The sequence below is a fragment of the Parus major genome, chromosome 26 (genome assembly GCF_001522545.3).
Source record: "Parus major isolate Abel chromosome 26, Parus_major1.1, whole genome shotgun sequence".
NCBI classification, from domain to species: domain Eukaryota; kingdom Metazoa; phylum Chordata; class Aves; order Passeriformes; family Paridae; genus Parus; species Parus major.
This window is the reverse complement of record NC_031795.1, coordinates 3,971,186-3,971,489: the sequence shown is the minus strand read 5'-3', so window position 1 is coordinate 3,971,489 and position 304 is coordinate 3,971,186.

Here is a 304-nt window from a genome sequence, read left to right as displayed (position 1 = left end):
TTCTCTTCCTTCCTTCCAAAGACATGGAAACTCCTGTGGTGACCTTTTTAGGGTATATAACGTATAAATATTTTTTAAAAACTACTGTAGAGCTGAAAGCCAGGCAGCGTGTTCCCTGTGTGGATGCTGGCTAGAGACAGGCTCCAGGCTTGGCAGTGGGTCAGGGAAGGAGAGCTGCCCTCCCCCCTGTCCTGCTGGCCTGGTGGGGGCCACCAAATAAAGCCCAGGAGCCAAAAAAGCAGCGCCCCAGCCCTCCCTGAGCCGAGCTGGATGTGCCTGGCAGCAGCGTCTGTCTGTCTGTCTG